A 25,620-nucleotide genomic window follows, 5' to 3' on the forward strand; every position below is an offset into this window, starting at 1 on the left:
TTCATAGAACCAAGGTAGACCGTTATGACAAAGCCATTAAGTGTGTTGATGACAATGGGGAACCAAGAGTCTTGCAGAGAAAGAATAAAGCCACATCAGTTAGGATGGTGACAATGATGCAAGCAATGCGTAGTCGCAGGAAAGGGTGTATGTTATTTCCATTGCACATTTCTAGTGATAAGGGTAAGGAAGTTGATGATGCAGATGTGTTGAGCAGGTACCCGATTTTATAGTAGTTCAAGGATGTATTTCCTAAGGACATCTCAGAGTTTCCACCTCACAGAGAGGTAGAATTTTCTATTAATTTCGTGCCGGGGGAAGCTCTAACATCAAAAGCACCTTACCAGATGAGCACACCTAAGTTGGTTGACTTGAAGCTACAGTTGAAGGAAATGTTCGATAAGGGGTACATTAGGCCAAGTGTATCATCAAGGGACACACTAGTATTCTTTGTGAAGAAGAAAGATGGTACTCTCAGATTATGCATCGACTACATCTAGTGGAAAAAAGTAACCATCAAGACCACATATGAGTTTTCGAGAATTGATGACTTGTTCGATCAACTGAAGGGAGTAGGATTGTTCTCTAAGATTGACTTGATATCAAAATATCATTAGGTATGTGTTGGGTCCCTATAATACTAGTGATTACCCCATTACTATTGTAGTTATACCCCTTATTAATATTGTTGTGCCCCTATTGCCCCCATATTGTTATTACTGTGCCCCATAGAATCCCTCTATTGTTATTTTTGTGGCTTTATATTATTATTGTTAGGTCGGCTGGATTATATTGTGACTCCTTAGACTCCTATATATAGAAAGGAGGTTTTGTCATTTGAATCATCCAAGAATTGTTCATTTATGTAATTTAAAGGAGGTTTCCCCCTCGAAGAGGCTGAATTCTAAGGCGTTGATCTATCTTTTCTATCTTCTCTTGAGCTGGTTTCATAACATTTGGTATCAGAGCTTTGGATTCTAGGGTTTCGCTGCTCCAAACAGGTCATCGTGGAATTTTCGTTATAACTTCTTTTCTGTGATGTTTCAGAAGTTGAAACAAAACCCATTTGAGAAGAAATTTCGTTGAACCTTGGGTCCAAATTTCAGAGCTTTTCGCGCGATATTTGCAGAGATATGATCTGAGGAAGTTGGCCTTTTTGCAGACTCCTGAATTACATTCAAAACAGGTGACCTGGGGAAAATCGTCATAACTTTCTCTCTGGGGATTGGATTGAAATTTCGTAAGAAGGTATAGAAAAAGGAAGGACTGTAGTTTCTAGTGTGCATGTTTCAGATCCAAAGGTCAAAATAGTGACTTGTGGCACGTCGTACAAGTTCTCTCTACTGAACTAGTCTATAAGCAAGTCACTGTGGGAGATTTCACATAACTCTTCCTTGGAGAATCCAATTTGGGTCAGACTTGTGGCATTGGAAAGAGGACACATAGGGCTACTACAACTCACAATTTCAGAACTATATGATTGGAAAGTACAGAGATACATCAGAGGCAATATCGAGCTCCTACAAAGTGAAAAAAAGGTGTGTAGATTTTCTTAAAGTTTTGCTTAAGCTTGGTTTGAAAATTTATTTTGAAGGAATTCAAAGGGCATAGTAGAGAATTATTATCGGTAACTGATGCCCTAAGGAAAGAAAATGCAAACACCTAGTAAGGAACCTGAAAGCTCTAGCATGACTCATGAAGAAGAGGAAGAAATGCAACATGATATATCAAAATTACAAGACCAAGTGCAACAATTGTCCCTTGCACAAAAAGGAACAGAATCTAAGATGGATGGTTTAAAGAAAGATGTAGAAGCTAAGATGGATGGTTTAAAGAAAGGTGTAGAAGCTAAGATGGATTGTTTAAAGAAAGGCATAGAAGCTCAGATGATTGATGTGGAAGCTAAGATGGATGATTTGAAGATAGATTTGAAGACAGACATGGACGAATTGAAGATAAATATGAATAAGTTGCTACAAGAAATGGTCCCTAAGGTTGAAAGGGTACTAAAGGAAACTCATGATGAGAACAAAAGAAATGTTAATCATGATTCCATAGACGCTAATGTTGGATCGAAGACTCACCATATTCCAAAAATCGATATGAGGAAGTTTGATGGCAAGGATCCTGCCACATGGATATTACAGATGGAGCAATTCTTCGATCTCAATAATGTGCAAAACACACAAAAGATACGTATGGCAACTTTATATTTGGAACCAAATCAATTTGTATGGTATCAATGGCTTTGCTCTCATAAACCATTTATCACTTGGGCAATTTTTACGGAAGAATTGATAGCACATTATGAGGATACAAAAAGCAACACTTTTTTTAGCCAATTGATAAGTCTCAAACAAAAGGGTTCAATAATGGAGCACATTGAGGAGTTCCAAAAATTGAACATAAGGGTAAAAGATATTCTAGAGGTGCATAGGATTGATGTGTTCATAGGGTCTTTAAAGGAAAATATCCAACATGATGTTCGCCTTTGGGAACCTGATTCATTAGAGAAGGCATTTAGGTTAGCAAGAAAAATTGAAAGCAAAATTATGGCAACCAGGAAGCGTACCACTCACAACTATAAAGACGGAAGCGTTGTTTCCCCTAGTCTTCCACAACCTATAAGGTTGACACCACAACAATTGGAAGAAAAAAAAGCAAAAGGGCTTTGATACATTTGTGATAGCAAATACACTAAAGGTCATAAGTGTGTCGAGAATAAATTATTCTACATAGATTGTGAAGAGGAAGAAGAAAAGGAGCAAGAAAGGTCAAAAGAAGAGGATATACTCCAGGAACAAAGCCTAGATGAAGAACAAATAAATACGACCATATCTTGTAATGCATTGGTGGGAATTACCACTCCTTAAACCATCAAGATAGAAGGACAAATCAAGAAAAAGGTAATAGTGTTGATTGATTCAGGAAGCACCCACAATTTTATTCATTGTAAGGTAGCAAAAGAATTAAATTTATTCCTATATCCAGCACCAGAGTGTCAAGTGATGATTGCAAATGGAGGAAAAATAAATTTCTCTGGAAAGTGCCATCATATCAAGCTATCCATGGGAGAATATGTATTGACTAGCCCAATGCTTTCCATTCCAATGGGAGGTGCTGATGTTGTACTAGGAGTCCAATGGCTACAATCCCTAGGTACAATAGCTTTTAATTTTCAAGAACTTTTCATCAAATTTTCTACGGAAGGAAAGGAAGTTGAATTAAGGGGTATTGCAGGGAAACCAGGAAAGATAATCAGCTCTAACAGTATGACAAAGCTTCTAAAAAAGGAGCAAAGAGGTGTAATTTCACAATTATGCTCGCTAGATGTGTCCACATCGGAATCATCTATTTCTCCAGATCTCCAAAAAGTCCTGGACAATCATTCCAAGGTATTTGAGACTCCCAAAGGTCTCCCACCTATGCGTGATCATGATCATTCTATTCATCTGATTCCAGGAAGTGTTCCTCCAAACATCAGGCCGTACAGATATCCCTATTTCCAAAAGAGTTAAATTGAACGTATGGTTGTAGAAATGTTAGAGGCTGGTATAATTCAACCGAGTCAAAGTTCTTTCTCTGCTTCAGTAGTATTGGTGCACAAGAAGGATGGATCATGGCGCATGTGTCCGGATTATAGGGAGCTCAACAAGCTCACTATTAAAGATAAGTTCCCCATTATTGTCATTGATGAATTACTGGATGAATTGCATGGATATATTTACTTCACCAAGTTGGATCTTCATTCGGGATATCATCAAATCAGAATGAAGACTGAAGACATTCTGAAAACAGCATTTAGAACTCATGAGGGTCATTATGAATTTTTGGTCATGCCTTTTGGCCTTACCAATGCACCTTCAACATTTCAAGGTTAGATGAATTCAATTTTCAAACCATTCCTTAGAAAATTTGTGATAGTATTTGTTGATGATATACTAATCTACAACAAGTCTTGGAAGGATCATGTTGAACATGTTGACAAGGTGCTACAACTATTGAAGGAGAAACAATTATATGCAAAAAGATCCAAATGTTTCTTTGGAGTCCAGGAGGTGAAATATTTGGGTCATATTGTATCCCATGAAGGAGTTAAGGTAGACCCTAGCAAAATTAAAGCCATTAAGGAAAGGAAAATCCCCACATCCATAAAGCATCTGCGAGGATTTCTCGGGTTGACAGGGTTGTTGGCATTATGTTATCTGGTATGACTATATGTTACAGATGTTGTACTTGATGGCAACTCCAGTGGTAAGGCTCTCAGTTTGTTGAAAAATTAAGAAGGACGCAGGCAATCGGTTCAGAAAGTGCGTCCCCGCAGGTATACCATGCAGAACCCGCATCCAGGTACGCCGACCAGCCGTTCAGGGGGTGCGTCTACCCAGTGCACACATTTCAAGGCAGAGAAAAGCACGTGGGGGTTTCTTGTGTGGTATCTAGCCGACGGTTTTATGTTTCTATGGTGTCGACTCGTGGTATTGTTCCATGTTTTGGGGAGGAGCTTGCCTATATAAAGCAAAGGAGTTCATTTGGATTGAGCAATTGTCTTGGGTTGAATATCTTATTTGGTGAGATCTAGTCCAGATCTAAGAGGGCGAATCTTCTAATGGACTGTGATCTCTATGGCGCATGATCAGATCTGTAGATCTGACTGTTTGGGTTTGTCTTGAAGCCTTCATATCATTTATATCTAAAGGGTCGCAGGTTCAGTGAAGGGAAAGTGCGCCGGGACGCAGGTACTGTAAAGGGCAAGTGCGCCGAGACGCAGCACAGTAGAGAGAGACCTGCGTGGGGACGCAGGGCGATCAAGGTTCAGGTGCATCTCTGAAGCAGAAGGACGCGGCGCGATAGTGTTTTCAGGTGCGTCTCTGTAGCGAAAGACGTGGCGCGATAGTATCTTTGGGTGCGTCCCTGAAGCAACAGAACGCAGAGCAGTCAAAGGAACAGTGCGTGGGCACGTAGTGGAGCAGAAGGATATCTGCGTGTGGACGCAGAGTAGCAGAAGGTTAACGGCGTCTGGTCGCAGGCCACAGAAAGAAAAACTGCGTCTCTGTTTTAAGATGTTCTGTTGATTGAATTTCTCTATTGATAAGGTGTTCTGGGTTAGTTCTGTTGTTGCTGATCTGATATCTGTAGTGATCTATATCTGTTATGTACTTGTTGATCATCTGATGCTTTATGAAAAGAAGTAGGGGGTTGTAGCTCCCTTCCAGGAGTAGACTGGAAAACGAGAGAGAGAGAGAGTTGTAGCTCTCTGCAGGTTGCAGCTTGCGTACTGGTAAAGGACTGCACCAGTACAAAATCATTGTAAAAGAAGTTTCTAAATTGAAAGAAGATAGAGACATATTGCAGCAGGTGGTTTTCACCCACATTGGGTTTCCACCTTACATCTTGTGTTCTTTGGTGTGACTATCTGTTTTTCATGCTCATTATTTTATGGTACTGACATGCTAAAATAATTCAAAGATCAAATAAGGAAGATTTATTAAATTGCTAGATAATACTGATTCACCCCCCCTCTCAGTATTATTTCCAACAATTGGTATCAGAGCAGGTCCTTCAGAGAAGCTTGATCGCTTGAAGGTAGATCGTTCATCATGAGCAACTACGAGAGAGAAGCATCAATCAGGCCACCGATTTTTGATGGGACAAACTTCAATTATTGGAAGGTAAGAGTTACTGCATATCTTCAATCTCTTGGTACAGAAGTTTGGGACATTGTAGAAACAGGCTATGCTTTTCCTTCAGCTACTCCTACAGATCCAGCTGAGAAAAAGAAGTATGAAACAAATGCAAAAGCAGTCAGTACTCTATTAGGAAGTATATCCCAAACAGAATTCATGAAGGTAATGCACTTCAAATAAGCAAAAGAGATATGGGACAAAAAGGTCACAAAATTAAGTGCCTCAGATCCGACAGAGGTGGGGAATTTACTTCAAATGAATTTTTTGATTTCTGTGATGAACATGGGATAAGGAGAGAATTCTCTACAGCTAGAACTCCTCAGCAAAATGGAGTTGTTGAAAGAATGAACAGAACAATCCAACAAATGGCTCGTGCTATGCTTGATGAATCAGGAACTCCTGCAACTTTCTGGGGTGAAGCTGCACATGCTGCGGTTGTTATTCTCAACAAAACAAATGTTCGGGTGAACAGCACTCAAACTCCTCATGAGCTTTGGAGTGGCAGGACTCCTTCGGTAAAGCACTTCAAAATCTTTGGGAGCAAATGCTATATCAAGAATACTGATGAGAAGCTTGGCAAACTTGAACCTAGAGCAGATGAAGGCATTCTTCTTGGCTATTCTCCACATAGCAAAGCATACAAATGCTACAATAAAAGACTTGGCAGAATTGTTGATAGCATTGATGTAGTGGTTGATGAGAAGGGATATATTCCTAGGCAAGTACATCATGAAGATATAGAAGAAGATGAAGGCTACCCTCAAAGACAGAATAATGAAGAAGAAGAACCCCAAGGAGAACCTCAAGAAGAACCAGAGGAGCAGACAAGAATAGAAGAGAAAACTCCATCCAGATATGGTCAGAAGAATCATCCAGAATCTCAGATTGTGGGGCAGAAAGAAGCAGGTGTACAAACAAGAAGAACAGTTGCAGAAGCCTCAAGCTATTTGGCATTACTCTCCTCTACTGAACCACAAAATGTGAAAGAAGCATGCAAAGATGAATGTTGGGTGAAAGCAATGGATGAAGAACTTGAGAAAATCGAAAAGAGCAACACTTGGGAGCTGGTTCCTAGACCAAAGGATAAGAATGTTATCGGAACAAAATGGGTCTTCAAAAATAAATTGAATGAAAATGGAGAAGTAATTAGAAACAAAGCCAGCCTTGTTTGTAAAGGGTATGCGCAGCAAGAAGGAATAGACTTTGAAGAAACTTTTTCTCCTGTTGCAAGACTTGAGGCCATCCGAATGTTCCTTGCTCTCTCAAGTTTTCAAAACTTCAAAGTATTTCAAATGGACGTGAAATCAGCCTTTCTGAATGGAGACTTGGAAGAAGAAGTGTACATTGAACAGCCAGATGGGTTCATTCTTGGAAATGATCCAAATCTTGTATGCCGATTGAAAAAGGCTCTCTATGGTCTCAAACAAGCTCCAAGGGCTTGGTACTACCGGTTGGACAAATATCTTCATCAACAAGGTTTCTCAAAAGGTTCAGCAGATAGCAATCTGTATATAAAAGTTGAAAATGACAAATTGCTAATACTTGTTGTGTATGTAGATGACATTATTTTTGGCAGCAATGAAGAAGCTATGAGTCAAAGCTTTGCCTCGGTCATGCAGAAATAATTTGAAATGTCCTTGCTAGGAGAACTGACATATTTCCTTGGTTTGCAAATCCAACAAAAGGAAGGAGGAATCTTTTTATCTCAAACCAAGTATCTCAAGCAGATTTTGAAGAAATATGGCATGGAAGATGCAAAACCAGTATGTACACCCATGGTCACAGGATGTAGTCTCAGTGCAAATGATGAATCTGCAGCAGTACATCAACCAACCTACAGATCTATGATTGGAAGTTTACTATATTTGACAGGTACCCGACCGGACATCATGCATGCAGTTGGAATAGTTGGAAGATTTCAGGCAAATCCGAAGGAGACTCATCTTCAGGCAGTAAAGAGAATTTTCAAATATCTTCAAGGGACTCAAAATTATGGCTTATGGTATCCTAGAGATACAGATCTTACTCTTCATGCTTATACAGATGCAGATTGGGCCGGAAGCGTGGATGACAGGAAAAGCACAAGTGGTGGTGCGTTCTTTATGGGTTCCAGACTGGTATCTTGGTTCAGCAAGAAACAGAGTTCCATTGCCTTATCTACAGCTGAAGCAGAATATGTTGCTGCTGCATCTTGTTGCACCCAACTCCTTTGGATGATGCAGACTTTGCAGGATTTTCAAATCACTTGTACTCCACCAATCCCCATCTTATGTGATAATACAAGTGCAATCAGCATCTCAAAGAACCCTGTTATGCATTCAAAAACCAAGCACATACCAATCAAGTACCATTTTCTCCGGGAACAAGTGCTTGAACAGAAAGTCAAGTTGGAGTATGTTCCTTCCAAGGAACAAGTTGCTGATATTCTCACCAAACCATTGCCCAGGGACACATTTGAATACCTCAGGCAAAAGCTGGGGGTTGTTGATGAATCATCTTATTGTTGAACATCTTCTTATTGGTGGTACAAGGGTCAGGGGGAGCACATAATGCATTGTTGGCATTATGGAGAAGGAGATCTTGGAAATAGCTGCAATATGTCTCTATCTCTTTCATGGTGGATTTCTAGTTATTTGTTGCAGATCTGGAGGAGCATGAGCTAAGGGGGAGCATACCCTTTGCCCTTGATGTCAAAGGGGGAGAATGAAGCTGAAGCTTGTAAGGTTGAGGTTGCCAGGTTGAGGTTGCCATCAAGTCCAAAGGGGGAGATTGTTGGCATTATGTTATCTGGTATGACTGTATGTTACAGATGTTGTACTTGATGGCAACTCCAGTGGTAAGGCTCTTAGTTTGTTGAAAAATTAAGAAGGACGCAGGCAATCAGTTCAGAAAGTGCGTCCCCGCAGGTATACCATGCAGAACCCGCGTTCAGGGACGCCGGCCAGCCGTTCAGGGGGTGCGTCTACCCAGTGCACACATTTCAAGGAAGAGAAAAGCACGTGGGGGTTTCTTGTGTGGTATCTAGCCGACGGTTTTATGTTTCTATGGTGTCGGCTCGTGGTATTGTTCCATGTTTTGGGGAGGAGCTTGCCTATATAAAGCAAAGGAGTTCATTTGGATTGAGCAATTGTCTTGGGTTGAATATCTTATTTGGTGAGATCTAGTCCAGATCTAAGAGGGCGAATCTTCTAATGGACTGTGATCTCTATGGCGCATGATCAGATCTGTAGATCTGACTGTTTGGGTTTGTCTTGAAGCCTTCATATCATTTATATCTAAAGGGTCGCAGGTTCAGTGAAGGGAAAGTGCGCCGGGACGCAGGTACTGTAAAGGGCAAGTGCGCCGAGACGCAGCACAGTAGAGAGAGGCCTGCGTGGGGACGCATGGCGATCAAGGTTCAGGTGCGTCTCTGAAGCAGAAGGACGCGACGCGATAGTGTTTTCAGGTGCGTCTCTGTAGCGAAAGACGCGGCGCGATAGTATCTTTGGGTGCGTCCCTGAAGCAACAGAACGCAGAGCAGTCAAAGGAACAGTGCGTGGGCACGCAATGGAGCAGAAGGATATCTGCGTGTGGACGCAGAGTAGCAGAAGGTTAACGGCGTCTGGTCGCAGGCCACAGAAAGAAAAACTGCGTCTCTGTTTTAAGATGTTCTGTTGATTGAATTTCTCTATTGATAAGGTGTTCTGGGTTAGTTCTGTTGTTGCTGATCTGATATCTGTAGTGATCTATATCTATTATGTACTTGTTGATCATCTGATGCTTTATGAAAAGAAGTAGGGGGTTGTAGCTCCCTTCCAGGAGTAGACTGGAAAACGAGAGAGAGAGAGAGAGTTGTAGCTCTCTGCAGGTTGCAGCCTGCGTACTGGTAAAGGACTGCACCAGTACAAAATCATTGTAAAAGAAGTTTCTAAATTGAAAGAAGATAGAGACATATTGCAGCAGGTGGTTTTCACCCACATTGGGTTTCCACCTTACATCTTGTCTTCTTTGGTGTGACTATCTGTTTTTCATGCTCATTATTTTATGGTACTGACATGCTAAAATAATTCAAAGATCAAATAAGGAAGATTTATTAAATTGCTAGATAATACTGATTCATCCCCCCTCTCAGTATTATTTCCAACAAGGGTATTATCGCAAGTTTGTTAAGAATTATGGGAGAATAGCAGCACCTCTAACAACATTATTAAAGAAAGATGCATTTTCATGGACTCCGGAAGCAACAAAGGCCTTTGAACATCTTAAAGAAGCAATGTGCCAAGCACCAGTCTTAGCTACACCGGACTTCACAAAAACCTTTATTGTGGAATGTGATGCTTCAGGAAATGGAATTAGTGCTTTTCTAATGAAATATGAAAGACCCATTGCTTTTGAAAGTCATCCAATCAAGGGAAAGTTTTTAAGAAAAGCTATTTATGAGAAGGAAACATTGGCAATACGCCATGCACTTAAGAAATGGCGACCCTACCTAATGGGTAGACACTTCAAGGTAAAAATAGATCATGATAGCCTTAAATACTTTTTACAACAAAGATTATCCTCTGATGAGCAACAAAGGTGGGTCACAAAGATGTTGGGTTATGACTTTGAAATCATCTACAAAAAAAGGAAGCAAAATGTGGTGGCAGATGCACTCTCAAGAAAGGATGAGGATGTGGAAGCATTGTTGTGTGCCATTTTTATTATCCAACTAGATTTGATAAACGAAGCAAGGGAGGAATGGAAGAATGACGAAGAAGTGTGGGCACTTATTCGAAAGTTACAACAAGATTCCAGTACGTCTGGTACATTTAGCTGGCAAAATGATTCGTTATGGTACAAAGATCGCTTATGCCTCTATAAGAATTCCCAGCTAAAACAAAAGATTCTTATGGAATTGCACACTTCTCCCTTAGGAGGGCACTCAGGTTTTTTAAAAACGTACCACAGGGTTAAGAAGGAATTTTTTTGGGATGGCCTTAAATCAGATATTCAAAATTTTATGGCTGAATGTTTGGTTTTCCAACAAAATAAAGTTGAAACAATTAAGACACCGGGTCTATTACAACCTTTATCCATTCCAAGCCAATGTTGGGAGGAGGTTTCAATGGATTTTATCACAGGTTTACCCAAATCTGAGGGAAAGAGTGTCATCATGGTGGTAGTTGACAGACTTACCAAGTATGCACACTTTTGTGCATTATCACATCCATTTAAAGCCGGTACAGTTTCTACTGCATTTATGGAAACATTTCAAAAGCTACATGGAAACCCAAAGATTATTGTAAGTGACAGAGATCCCATTTTCACTGGAAATTTTTGGACATAATTATTTTCTTGTCTTGGTACTCAGTTAGCTCATAGCTCATCTTATCATCCTCAATCTGATGGGAAAACTAAGATAGTAAACAAATGTTTGGAAGGATATCTTCGTTGCTTTCTATCTGATAAACAGACACAATGGGTCAAATGGTTGCCTCTAGCTGAATGGTGGTATAACACTTCCTTCCATACAACAACAAAAATGACCCCATTTATGGCACTTTATGGGTATCAACCACCATCCATCACATCATATTTAAGAGAAAATTCTAAGCTTCAGGCAGTGGAACATCACATCGAACATCAACAACAAGTCCTCCAACTCTTAAAGGATAAGCTCGTGTTGGCACAGAATAGAATGAAACAACAGGCATATCAACATCGCAGTGAAAGAAGTTTTGATGTTGGTGATTGGGTATTCCTACAGCTACAACCATATAAGAAAATGTCCCTCAAGCAAGCTAATAAGGATAATAAATTATCACCAAAGTATTATGGTCCATACAAGGTGTTGCAAAAGATTGGTACTATGGCATACAAATTGGAGCTTCCTGCAGCTTCTCAATTGCACCCAGTTTTCCATGTTTCAAGTTTAAAGAAGGTTATAGGCGACAAGCTTCCAGTTCAAACAATATTTCCAGAACTTGACGAGGAAGGAAAAATTATATTGGAACCAGAAGCAGTCACAGAAATAAGAACTCGACAGCTACGAAATCGTTCAATTTCAGAGTATCTTATCAAGTGGAAGAACTTCTCTGCTGAAGATTCCACATGGGAGGATGAGAATTTTATGCGGAAGTATCCAGAACTACTCAAGCGTTGAGGACAACACTTTTTTGAAGGAGAGGGGCATGCTGGGTCCCTATAATACTAGTGATTACCCCATTACTATTGTAGTTATACCCCTTATTAATATTGTTGTGCCCCTATTGCCCCCATATTGTTATTACTGTGCCCCATAGAATCCCTCTATTGTTATTTTTGTGGCTTTATATTATTATTGTTAGGTCGGCTGGATTATATTTTGACTCCTTAGACTCCTATATATAGAAAGGAGGTTTTGTCATTTGAATCATCCAAGAATTGTTCATTTATGTAATGTAAAGGAGCTTGCCCCCTCGAAGAGGCTGAATTCTAAGGCATTGATATATCTTTTCTATCTTCTCTTGAGCTGGTTTCATAACAGTATGCATCAAAGAGGAAGACATTTACAAGACAACTTTTTGGACCAAGTATGGGCATTATGAGTTTGTTGTAGTTCCATTCGGTTTGACTAATGTTCTAGCTACATTTATGTGTTTGATGAATAGTTTGTTGCATCCATATTTGGATAAGTTTATTGTTGTGTTCATTAATGACATATTGGCATATTCTGAAAATGAGGAAGAGCATGTCGAGCATTTAGTAGCAGTGTTGAGGTTGTTACAAGAGCATTAGTTGTATGCTAATATTAGCAAGTGCAACTTCTTTCAATTTGAGGTACATTACTTGGGCAGGTTGTCTCTAATGATGGCATTACAGTAGATCTAGAAAATATAAGGGCCATCATGGAGTGGGTAGCTCCTAAGAATGTGGAGGAGGTGATATATTTTATGGAGTTGGCTGGATAATATAGGAGGTTCACCAGGAATTTCTCATAGATTGTTTATCCTATCACATCATTGTAGAGGAAAGGTAAGAAGTTCGAATGGACATAGGAGTGTGAGACTAGTTTTGAGTAGCTTAAGTAGTTATTAACACATGCACTAGTGTTAAAGATTGTAAATCTGGGTAAAGTGCTTGTAGTATGCACAAATGCTTGGAAGAAATGACTTGGTGGAGTCCTTATGTAGGATGGATAGGTGGTATTCTATGAGTCATGGAAACTAAATTTGCATGAACAAAACTATCCCATGCATGAACTTGAATTTTCAGTGATTATACATGCATTGAAGATGTGGAGACATTATCTTCTGGGCAGGAGGTTTACATTGATGAGTGAACACAATGGTTTGGGGTATCTATTTGAACAACCAAATTTGAATGGTAGGAATGTTTGGTGGATGGCTACGACCAGTGAGTTTGATTTTTGAGATCAAGTATAATAAAAGGTAAATATAACATAGTGGAAGATGCTCTTAGCAGGTGGGTATAGGTAAATCACTTAGCAGCTATGAGCTCTTATGGGATGGACATACAGGCTAAGACCTTGCAGGTAGGTTAGTAGGATGTCAAGTACATGGATATTATGCACAGGTTGTACAAGAGTATAGGTACAAGTACAGGTGATAGTACAAGTATAGGTATAGGTACAGGTACAGGTAGAGGTGCAGGTGCACGGGATGTGGATTATTGTCATACAATAGATTGATTGGTTAGGTTCAAATACAGGATATACGTGCCAGATAATAGTGAGATCAAGAAGGTGATCTTGAGGGAGTTTCATGTGAAACCTTATTTGGGTCACACAAGTTACTAGAAGAAATTGACACTAGTGAAGAGATTTTACTATTGGCTGAATCTAAATGGGGATGTAGCATAGTTTATGGCTAGGTGCTTCGATTATCAGTGTGTTAAGGAAAAGTGTAAAAATCCAGGTAGAATTCTACATCTGGTTGCAATTCCAGAGTGAAAATGGGAGGTCATTTCCATGGAATTCATCATAGGTTTGTCGAGGATAGCGAGACAACATGATTCCATCATGGTTGTTGTGAACAGGTTGACGAAGGTCACACACTTCATTCCAGTGAATTCTACATTCTTGGCTAGTGACGTGGAAAAGGTTTCATCATGGATGTGGTTAGATTGCATGGTATTCCAAAGAATATTGTGTCAGACAGGGATGTGAAGTTCACTTCCAAGTTTTGGAAGGCATTATTTGCAGGTTTGGGCACATAGTTTTCCTTCAGTACAACTTATCATCCGCAAATAGATGGATAGATAGAGCGGGTCAACAGGATATTCAAGGACATGTTGATGATGTATGTGATGCATCAACATTGGAAGTTGGAGGAGTATCTTCCCTTGGTTGTGTTCACATACAACAATGGTTATTAGGAGCATTGAGAATGAGTCATTTCAAGGCATTGTATGGACGAAGTTGTAACACTCCCATCAGCTGGAGTGATCCAGCGAACATGGTGTTGATTGGACCAAACATGGAACAGGAAATGTAGGTGATCAAGAAGAATATAAAGATAGCACAAGATAGGCAGAAAAACTATGCAGATCAAAATAGGTTATTCAAGGAGTTCAAGGTTGGGAAATATGTGTACTTGCACATCAAACTGAAGAAGAGCTCCTTACAGATTGGATCATGTGCCAAGCTGGCACCATGATTTTATGGACCCTTAAGTATTGTTGAGAGGATTGGGCCAGTAGCCTATCAACTTGCACTTCCTCCGACAATGAAAGTCCATGATGTTTTCCCTGTGTCATTTCTTAAGAAGTATGTTAAGGATGTTGATCATGTGATTGACTAGTCTGTATTGCAAGTGGAACCATATGGAGAATTCCAGTCAGAGCCTCTATGTATATTGCTAAAAAAGGTTCTCATGCTTCAGAATCGAGCAATCGAGCAAGTTAAAGTGTAATGGAAGCACTTTGGGACCTATGAAGATACATGGGAAATTTAAGATCAGATGTGGGTTATGTAGCCTTCTTTGTTTTCCGGTTGAGGAAAAGTAGTTTTGGCATGGTGTTTTGGTATATTTCTTCGTATAAGTTTTGATATATGTTTGGTGATTTTTGTATATGTACATATGTATATGAATGTAAATACAACCATGAGATATGTTATAAAGCTCTAATAAGCGATATGGGTATCATGTCATTATGATGTTATGTTGTTATGTTTTCATGTTGATTTTCTTCTCAGTAGGTTGATCATTGTAAACACTGCATCGAGCTAAGTTATAAAGCTCCATCGATATTATGTTTTTCTTACAACATTTTTTTAGTTATAAGTGTTGCTAAACACCGGGGAAGGTGTTCCCCCAAGGGGGAGGGTTCTGTAACAACCCTAGTGAAAATTCCATGTTATAAAAGTTAATAAAGGAAAAATAATAACCACGATTGATGGGACACTTATTCCAAGTTGAATGTTGGGAAAGACATCCTAGTGTGGGTGTTCGTTTGGTTATTTTTTTTTTCTCTGTAAAGACTAATTCTATTAAAAGGAAAGAGGAATATAATTACAAAGAGGCAGAAGCCTCAGTCTAGAGCATCTGAGTGCTTTCAGGTCATCAAAATTGTCCCAAAATTGGGAAAACCAGTTACAGTGAACAAAAAACCATACAGAGGAGTGGGAATACAACAACAGAACCAAAAAGAGGATTTGAGATAACCCCTTTTGAAGCAGTCGAGACAGACACTGAGGGACAGAAAAGCTATACATGTTAGCAATAGAACCACAGACTACCAATCCACAGAAACATAAACAAAACCACAAAACCATGATCAGCCGAACCTAACCAGTGAGCAGTAAAAAAACTCTGAGTAGACATGAGGGGGTCCAAGTGGTGTCACATGGGGATGTCCTAGTCTGGTGACTCCTCAACGATGGGGCAAGAATTTCCATACCAAATTTTGCCATCCCTCACCACGTCACCAACCACACTGCCACCTGGAGGATCCAGCATTGGACGGGTTCTGCTTGAGCTGCTCGCAATTTCCATCGTAACAGTGACACCATGAGAGTTGCCACCTGGTGGCTAGGTGTCACCTGGAGTTTCACCCTCCTCATGCTACTCGCCACGCCTTTTTGCCTTACCTTGATCTATCGGGTTCTGCTCAGAGCCATGGCTACCCGCAACTCTATGAACACCCTGAGAATGCTCTACCGAGGTACATGCAGGAGCATGAAGCTGAGCTTCTTCTTCAGAGAAAATGATGGTGATATGAGCCATGATGATGGGCCTGTTCAGGTTGCTCTGAAATTTGAAATGAGTCGACTGGAAGGCATTGTGCGGGAAGGGTCTGCTGGATGGGCTGGGGGGCAAGAATTAGCTTGAGATGAGGTCGGAGAGGCAGGGGGTGGTGGCTGATTAACAGACTTAGTAGCCTAAGAACCCACGTGACCACCACGGCTCCCTCCATGGTGGCTTCTCATGCGATGACGAACCATGGCTAAGCAGCGAAGGGGGAGCTCAGTAGAATGGGGCTCTTTGATGGGAAGCCAAGAATGCACAGCGGGATCCTGGACAGGGTGCAGAGAGCAAGGCTGGGAATGGGAGAAAGGAAACCCAATTCCAAAATCAAGAACCAACAGGAGCCAACAACGATTGCCTGTAACCGTTCTGCAGTAGGGGATTCCTTCTTGGAGCGGGCAGCGGCTAGAGAATGGGGTGCGAACAGTGGTGTTGAAGACCGAATGCACCATGTTTAAACCATCAGCAGCCTTGTCTCAGCCAAAGTGAGCATTTAAGTCATTCTACAGGTGGACCTGCTCTCGCCTTAGGTGAGCCATCATGTGCCAAGTCTGGGCATAGATAATAGTGTTGGCCAGTAGCTGGCAGGGCCGAGTGCCGTCAAACCTATTTAATGCCATTAATGAGCTCAATAATTACCCGCATCCCGATGTGTTCGTTTGGTTATTAATGGCTAAGTAAATTGGAAAAGAAAATAGTTAAGGCTTTGGAAATGAAAAATGGAATTTTGGCACATTTATCTATGAAAATAATGGAAATTAGGAGAAAACGGAGGTGAAAGGTCACAGGTTGCATGTGAGGAGGAAATGAAGGAAAATAATAGAAAATGGAGAAAATAGAGGCCTCATTCATAAAAAGGATTATGATGATCAGTTGTTAACCTTTTGTCAATTTAGCTTCAGGGCTCTCTCATTATTCTCTCTCTCTCTCTCTCTCTCTCTCTCATACTCTTGGACACTAAGAGTTTCTTGGAGTTTTGGGTTTCTGGAGCAAGAAGGAAAAGGAGCAGGAAAGTGCAAGAGGACATTAAGATCAGTAACTACAGCGGGATTTTATTGCAGGTACCAAGTCATGTATGTTTTTCTCACTAGTTTTGGCATGCATGACATATGCATGTGGATTATTGGTCATAATTTGTCACTGGCATGGAGGATTGCCTAAATTGGTAGTGGATTGCCTAGCCTTTCCATTTCCTAGTTAGCCATGGGGATTGTGTATTTTTTTCCTTGTTTTCTTTTTGTTTGGTTCTCATGTTTCCTTAACTTGGGTTGAGTTATTAGTCTTGGAAGCCCTAGTTGGACAAACGCTCCAGAAGCCCTGTAACAACTTCGGTTGAGTTACTAGTCCTAGACGCCTTGGTTGGAAAAACACTCTAGAAGCACTTGGTGGGTTGAGTTACTATTCCTAGAAGCCCTGGTTGGAAAAATTCTCTGAAAGGCCAGTAAAAGTTGTGGGTTGAGTTACTAGTCCTGGAAGCCTTGATTGGAAAAAAGCTCTCAAAACCCTCGAAGACATGGGTAGAGACCAATATTGGTCTCTGGATGAGTGGTTGAAGAGAGATTTGGCTCATCCATTCTACAGTCAAGTAGAATGTTGAAGTCCCATACCGAGTTTTGATTTTACAACATCAACATGAGGTTATTTCTCCTTGTAAATATGAGCATTATACTAGCTTATATATGGTTAATATAGCTGTGATTTCACGAGTATTTATGTTCCTATTATGCTGGTTATTTCTGTTTTTTATGACAATAGCTATGTATGGCTCTCATCATGTTTTTTCTTGTCAATGAATGATCAATATATATGTGACCTAATGGATGAAATGGAAGTTGATGTATTGAGGCATCAATGTTTCTTAGCAATTCTCAGCTAAGTATGAGGCCCCTATGCTCAGATATGTTATTTACACCTATAAATTACATATTCATGATATGTTTGATGAAATTCCTGTCATGGATGGTAGGGGTCTAGTCAACTTCTTATTCAACTAATTGCATCAATACTATTTTTTCATGTGATCTTGTTGTTCTGAAGGTATCAATGAATTATGGGCAGTGACCTGGGCTCTGGACCTTAAAATATGGCATAATTACTAGGGATGCTAGCACATAACTGAGAAAAAGATTCTATGGATGCTGGCTTGTAGGCCTATGAAAGCATCTAGAGGTCCATGGATGCTAGAATGCCCATAGCAACAGAGCATCCAGAGGTCAAGTTGTCATAAATTTCAGTGGGACCCAGGGGATGGATACCTGAAAGGTTGTATGTGTTCCTGAGGGTCCTAATACTGATGTTGAATGTTTGTATGGTGTGTTTCCATTAGGTCCACTTGCTTAAAGTGACTTAGGAGGTTGAATCATATCATAGTAGCCTCTCATCGCATGTTTACCTTAGCTAGCCAGTTGCTTAGGTAGATGTGGGAGGAGGGTGTTACAATTCTCCCTTTTCAATAGGCTCAGGATTCAAGGTTTTTTCAACCTTAAGAAAATATTTAGCTTATGATATTCAATTCTCTACCATATTTTTTGATTGTATGGGCATAATTTCATTTGTTTCTTGTGTTGGTACTTTCTGGGCCATTTTATTTTTATCTATATTGCTAGGGTTTGAAACTGAAACACTACCTCTTCATATTTTTCCTTTTGGGCCACTATTTTCTTCCTCCTTTGATATTTCCTTAAAATGATTCCTTATAACAAAAATTTCCCAATTATCATTTCTAAGCTTCAATTCTTCTTCAACAAGGATCTTTACTAAATTGAAATGATAAAGAACTATATCTAAATTTTTGGAATTTCATTAGATATTGAATGCCAGTTTTTTTAGGCTTCTAAAATGAAGAGACAAGTTGATTTCTTTACCCCTTTGAAAATTCATAATAAGTATTATATGAAAGAAAGGGATCGTACCATGCCTCCATCCAAAAGCTATGAATTTTTGGAGGATGTACACTAAATTTCTCCATTTCTTCTTCAAGGATGATACTAGTATTCCTTTCTTCTAGCAAGTGATATCCATGCTATAGTTTTCGAGAAAACGCTTCCAATAATCATCCCTAAGTCACTGACACTTGAACCAATTCTCCCCTTCTCTTTGTAGTTTCATAACTTTTGTTAGTAATATTTCTATTATTTTTAGCTTGATGTCTCTAATATTGGCTTCAACACTATCGAAGTCCCTGAAAAACAACCTTGTCACCTCTACATCATGGCCTTGAAATTAAAAAAAATCATCCATCCAGCACTTTGTAACTATTTCCTGCATTTTGAGTATACCTCCAAAACATTTACACCTTTAGGTTAAAAACAAATGACAATGCCCATCTCTAAGTGTTGGGAATTTAGAACTACGAAATTCACTCTCAATCAACTACTACATGAATGGTTGTAGTATGGTTGAGGTGATGGACAATAATATGGCTTCGTGAGTAATGGAAATGAATTTAGAAAGGTGGTCTATCATTATTTGTATAAGAGGTGGCAGTGTAGTAATAGGATTGTTTATCCCATAATGATTGAATCATTCTCTAATAATATATGAACAATTTTATGATTGATGCATTTATTCTTTGGGATTATATTAGTAAATTGGAATGGGTATACTATGATTTGAGGGATGGGAAATATGGAACATAATTTTCCATCATTAGTTGATGTGGAGGCTAATTAGAATAAGAATTCTATTGATCTAGATTAGAGAATAATATAAATGTCCCAATACTCTAGGTCTATAGTTTCTATTTAATAAATAAAACTAACATGTGTTACCTATTCTACTTACTACTTCTTTAGATTGTTGCTGATGTAAAAATTCGATCATGGTTGCTGCTCAAATATTTGACGAAACTGGACAACTACTGAGTTCCTTATGGCTATATAAATTGATTAGACTAAGAAATATACTATAAATAATTTTCAGAATAGGTTTAAGATGTTGTTGGAAATGATTGTGATCTTATTGAAAGAAAAATAATCTCTTCAAATTGAGAATTTTGGACGAATGTTTTGTAATTGTAAGAGGAAAAGAGGGGAAATATTATTTTCCAAAAACTTGATTTTCAACCAAGGTTTCTATATAGTTATTCCACCATGCTAGTTTTCATAAATATACTCTTATTTTTATTTATTTTTTCATTTTTAATCAAAAAGAAAATATCAAGTGGAATTTGGTGGTGAACGAGAATAATCCCCTTTTTCCACCAAGTTCAACTTTGTACTCTACAACAAAGTTTGAATGAATTATTCTCTTGTTAGAGGCTTAATATATGTATATTAATAACAAAATTTATTTTTTATTCATCAAATTTTTTGATTCTTACTTCTCCATTATAAAAATCTTCTATTGCATAAGGGCCTAATCGATGTGTTTGGACTTTCCATTGAAAATATTTAAATTTTGAATCAAACAAAAGGGCATAATCACTTTGTTTGAACTTATTGATATTAATTAATTTGTTGTTCCATCTCTTCCTTTGTTGCTGAATGATATTTTTCATTTGAATGGCATCTTATCTGATTTCATCGCCAATCTTTGATTTTGGGCTTCAGAATGATCTAGCCCCAACTTTTTTGTTTTTTGTATGTCTCCACCTAGAATTATATTGGAGGTATAATTTTATTTCCATAAACAAGCTCATAAGTAATATGCCCATTGGAATTTTTCCATTTGGGCCAATATTCTCAAAGTGCTTCTAGGAGTCTATCTGCCCAATCTTTTTGGTGCAAATGAAATTTCTTGGTCAAAATGGCTTCAAGAACTTTATTTTTTTTTTCCACTTGTCCATTACCTTCTGGATGATATGGAGTAGACTTGCAATGTCTAAATTTATACTACTCCATGATCTATTGAACAAGCTTGAATGTGAGTTGTGCACCCTGATCTGTAACAATTTCTCTTGGGACACCAAAAAAAGTAGAAATATCCTAAGAATAAATGTTACAATAGAATTTTTATAGAAAAATGTAATGGTTTAGCCTCTGCCCATTTAGTGACATAAGTAGTACAAATAAGAATGTATCCTTTTTTCTTAAAATTTTAATTGATTGGCCTATAACATATAGAACCCATTTTTCGAATGGATCTATCAATACCCAAGGTTGTAGAGGCATTTCATTTGTTTGAATATTTTTCCCCATTCTCTAACAATTGTCACATATTTTAATGTATTCCTTGTCATCCTTAAAAATAGAAGGCCAATAATAATTAGAGAGGACTTTTTATGTAGTTCTTCTATGCTCAAAATTTCCTCCACAAGGCTCATCATGGCATGCATTGAATATATCAAGTACTTCTTCCTCTCATACACACCTTCTAATGAACAAATTTGGTCTAGGTTGATATGATTCTCTTCATATCCCAGACTAAGGTGCAGTGGATCTAATAACTTCTTGTCTTTCTTTGGTTGATAATTGAGGAAGAAACTTTCCTATTGCAAAGTAATTAGTAGTATCTTCAGAGCAAGGAGATTTAGTAGAAATTGCAAAAACATATTCATAAGAAAAATTATCCTCTACAGAAACTATTGTATTAGTATTTTGGACCCTATAAATAACATCAACCACTATATTTTTGTAAGGAATCCATCATAGGCTCCTCTAATATAACTAAATTTATGTAATTTCAAATACAATAAAATGAGAAATAATTTATTTCTAACTAAGAATTTAATCGATGATAACTTACCATTAAAATTTATTTCCTATAATTAAATAGTGGGAATTTCATTTAAACCACTTACATGAGTAATCTATAAATAGAGGAATACATGTTCCGATAGCCTGGTTGAGGTGCCCCTAAGCTCTTGATCCTACTGGGATGCTCCTCTTGACTACCAACTAGATTTACCTCCCAGCCAACTAGGAAGTATTTCCTAGCCCAGGAAACCTCCACAAGTTCCCTAGCCCTCCGAGCCCAAGTCCAACTAGATGTAGTGTGTCCAAGATAAACAATACTCTCCTTCTCTCCCTCCTCTCTTCCTCACCTTACTCTCAAACAAATCCTCCAAAACCACAACCAAACCAAAACCAAAAGCAAGACCAAGGATCCCCTCTCCTCCCCTCATCCTTCCCCTTTTATGCCCCCTTCTCATCTCCATCTCAACCACCTCTCATTAATGTCATAACTACCCCCTCATCCTTACATTTGACTTATCTTCTCCCAAATAAATTTGAGAGGACATTTTGGGGATGAGATATGAATATATAATTTGGTAATTAATTGGAGAGGACCATGTCTTCTCCTAAGTAAATTTGAGAGGACATTTTGGAGATGAGATATGAATATATAATTTGGTAATTAATTGGAGAGTACCATGTCTTCTCCCAAGTAAATTTGAGAGGACATTTTGGGGATGATATATGAATATATAATTTGGTAATTAATTGGAAAGGACCATGTCTTCTCCCAAGTAAATTTGAGATGACATTTTAGGGATGAGATATGAATATATAATTTGGTAATTAACTGGAGAGGACCATTTCTTCTCCAAAGTAAATTTGAGAGGACATTTTTGGGATGAGATATGAATATATAATTTGGTAATTAATGGAAGGAGACCATATCCTATAAAAATTTAAATTTGAGGAGGTGGGAATTGAATAATAACAAAATTTATATCAGTAATAAATTTACAGTTTCACCAATGTAGGTATGTACCAATATTTCTTCAAAATTATAAGTCAATATTTTAAGGTAATTTAAACACTAGTAAAATTTTCATGATAATATTAAGTAGGGCATTACAATTTTTCTTTCTAGTTTTTTACAATATAGTGATATTAAATTCTTTTAATGATAAAATCCATCTCATAATTCCACCAGTAATTATAGGTTTATCCATTATATATCTAATGGAAGAATGATGAATATGACAAAAATGTTTTGTATCTAATGATATAATTTTTCATCTTATTGATGGCATGGACTACTATTAAAAACTCCTTTTCAGTAATTGTATAATTCAACCCTGTAGGAGTTTAATTATTTCTTGCATAATAAATTGCATAAGGAGTAAAATCTTTTTTTCCAAGTACATCCCATAGAATTGTAACTAAAGCATTTCTAGAAAAATGAAATGGGAGGGACCAATTTGGCCTTCATAAGATAGTTTATTTAGAATTTTTTTTTCTTTTATGAATCAAAAACTAACTGACATGAAGAATCCCAATAAAATTCGCAATATTTGGTGAGAAATTTAAAAAGTGGTGAAGTTATTTTAGTGAAATTTTCCATGAATCTTCTATATTATACTATAACCCAAGGGAAATTCTTACATGCTTTTTAATATTTAGGTACTGAAATTTTGATAATGACTTCAATCTTTGTTGAATCCACTTTATGTTTGAAACCTTAAATTTGATGGCCCGAGAAAATATCTTTGTTAAACATCGTAAAAAAATGATCATTTTTCCAAGAAAGTTTTATTTCTTAACATATAATAAGAAATTTTCGAATTTTTTCTACAAATTCTTGAAAATAATTTCCATATACTATAAAATCATCCATATGCGCCCCAAAAAATTTATTAATCAAGTCAAAGAGAATACCTAGTACTTCTCTCTAGAATGTATCAGGGACATTGCATGATTGAAAATTAAGTACTCTATAAGCATATGTTCCCCAAGGACATGTAAATGTAGTCTTATCTTGATATTCTAGTGTTATTTGAAGTTTATTATAACCATTGAAGCCATAATGAAAAGAAGAATACATTTTTCCCTACTAATGTCTCTAAAACTTGATAAATAAAAGGAAATGGAAAATGATATTTTAAAGTTTTTTTATTTAGCTCCATGTAATCTATACAAAATTGTAACTTACCATACATTTTTGGAACAATAAAAAATGGTGAAGCCCATTGGTTCTTATAAATTGGATAGATAAAGTTTACATTGAACCATTTTTGAAATTCTTCCTTCACTATTTCCCTTAAACTAGGATTCATCCTTCTTTGAGGTTATCTAATGGGTACATATATATGATGCATGGTACATATATATGATACATATCCATGTATTCCTATGCAAAGGAAAAACAATGTTTTTGCATCATTTTGATTTATTGTTCTTTTCCAAAATCTTCCAGGCTATTGATAATATTTAAAGTTTTTCTTGAACTGATTTCTATAGGAGTACTGTGAAAATTTTCCAAAGAATTTAGTGATGCCATAGAGTGATGTGATGAAAAATACTTGATATTAAAATTTTCTTGAAAACATTTTGCTAACATATTCACACAATAACTTTACTTTCAAGATATTAAGAAAAATTGCAATTATTCGTAAGATGCATTAATTGATTTTCTTCATCATATTGCTTAAAAGACACTTCTTGTGAGATAGTTAAAATAGATTGTAGATCATCAGATACTTCCTCATCATCATTAATCCATTCTTCATTTTCAAATTGAGTAATTGATCTTGCTGGAGGATATAATGCAAGACTTTTTGTTGAATATCCATTACAAATTATCATGTCACTAGATTATAGCTAATAAATTCATTAGCCATGACTAACCAAGGCTTCCTTAATATTAGTGGATGACCACCACATTGGTTCTTGGTGTTAATACCATAAAATATGTTGATTTTTTAGGATCTTCTATACCAATAATTACTTTTAATGGTTCCTTAATTTAGTACTTCTTGAGTTTGAATTCATCATTAAGTAATTACACAAAAGATATCAACAAGAGAAAAAATAATGATAGTAGGATCATAAAGAGACAACCAAACACAGGAGACACACATTTTTATCTTGGGAAAACCCAACCTCGGGAAAAACCTAATAACCTTTTCTTAGAGAAATTATTCAATTCAAAAAGAGATATAATCTAATATTCCAATCAAAATAAAGTCAAATTTCCTAGAAAAGAAGCCTAGGTGTTGGATTGATGGGTCTTGACATAGGTTTAGAGTTAGCAGCACCAACCAACAAAACCCTAAACTGGTAGCCCTTTCAGCAACAACCCATGTAGGGCAAGCTGCAGTCTCACCTGAAGCAGTATTGGGGGATGATAGAACCAGGTTTCTGCATCCAAAGGTCTATGTGATGGGTTTCTATTACTTCTAGGGCTTTATCCGGACCTTCACGAATCCCAACCCTTTAATTGCAGAAATCACAGTGACTTACAGAAACAATATCTAACCCTTCGCGGAATGCTTAAAACATTCATAACATCATGTAAACTATCAATTCTACTACTTTAATGCACCAATTCAGTGTTTCCTCAGATAATTGCAAAAAACAGAGAAAATACACATAATTTGCATAAGTAAGCACAAAGGCACAGATACACAATTATTTCTCCAAAATAGTATTTATTAGATATGATATTTCTGTTACAGACTCTTCTTCCCTGCCCACACAGCTGTAGGGGACCACACACTGAGCTTGAGGACTTAGCAAGGTCTTTGCGCACACAGTTGCATGAGCCTTCCCCTTTGCGTAAGTACAGGAAACAAACTATCCTACCTCAGACTACTTGCCCATACAATGATCTTCCAGCATCTTCTAACTATGACTTGCTATGAATTCTTTATATAACTTCTTCTTTTACAATACCATGGTTTGTGAACCATGGGCGAGTCACAAAACATCCTATCTTCTAACAAATTAAGGGACTAAAGTCATTTTGACTCCTATGACCGTCGCGCTCTTCTCCCTAAAAATGTGGAGACTTTACATAATTAACAAAATTAGTTACAAAATTTATCTAAGGGGACC

Source organism: Pinus tabuliformis, chromosome Q (genome assembly GCF_031772625.1).
Source record: "Pinus tabuliformis cultivar Carrire ecotype Pingquan chromosome Q, CPIR1, whole genome shotgun sequence".
Lineage (NCBI taxonomy): Eukaryota > Viridiplantae > Streptophyta > Pinopsida > Pinales > Pinaceae > Pinus > Pinus tabuliformis.